At 48.9% G+C, this 368-nt stretch overlaps 1 protein-coding gene across 1 annotated transcript in view; it reads left to right on the forward strand.

The window, feature by feature from the left end:
* Window positions 1-368, forward strand: part of LOC107742654 (protein O-glucosyltransferase 1) — a 12857-nt gene that overhangs the window by 9344 nt on the left and 3145 nt on the right. The window lies entirely within an intron of this gene.

Raw genomic sequence — 368 nt, forward strand, 5'->3', positions numbered from 1 at the left:
GTGTGTGTGTGTGTGTGTGTGTGTGAGGGGAACAGGGTCCCATCACAGGAGAGTAAACTGCCTGTCAGAAATCATAGCACGTCAGCTGTATCAACCGCAGCTTGTGTACTGCATCATCACTGTGTCTGTCACGCGACTCTGTTGCCCTTTCGGGCTTGAACTGATGGTAAAACTAACGACATTATTAACTGTCTTGATATTTACTTTGAAAGCGGAAGCCCGCGATTATGGTAAGGGGCGTTATATTTCCGATGCGTGCTTGTGGTGTTCGGCCAATCACAATGCACTGGGTCAGCTGGCCAATCAGAGTAGACTGCGCTTGTCAAAGGAGGGGGTTTTGTTGAAAACAACACGTTTGAGAGAGGCGG

Source organism: Sinocyclocheilus rhinocerous, unplaced genomic scaffold, assembly GCF_001515625.1.
Source record: "Sinocyclocheilus rhinocerous isolate Xijiao unplaced genomic scaffold, SAMN03320098_v1.1 scaffold947, whole genome shotgun sequence".
NCBI lineage: Eukaryota > Metazoa > Chordata > Actinopteri > Cypriniformes > Cyprinidae > Sinocyclocheilus > Sinocyclocheilus rhinocerous.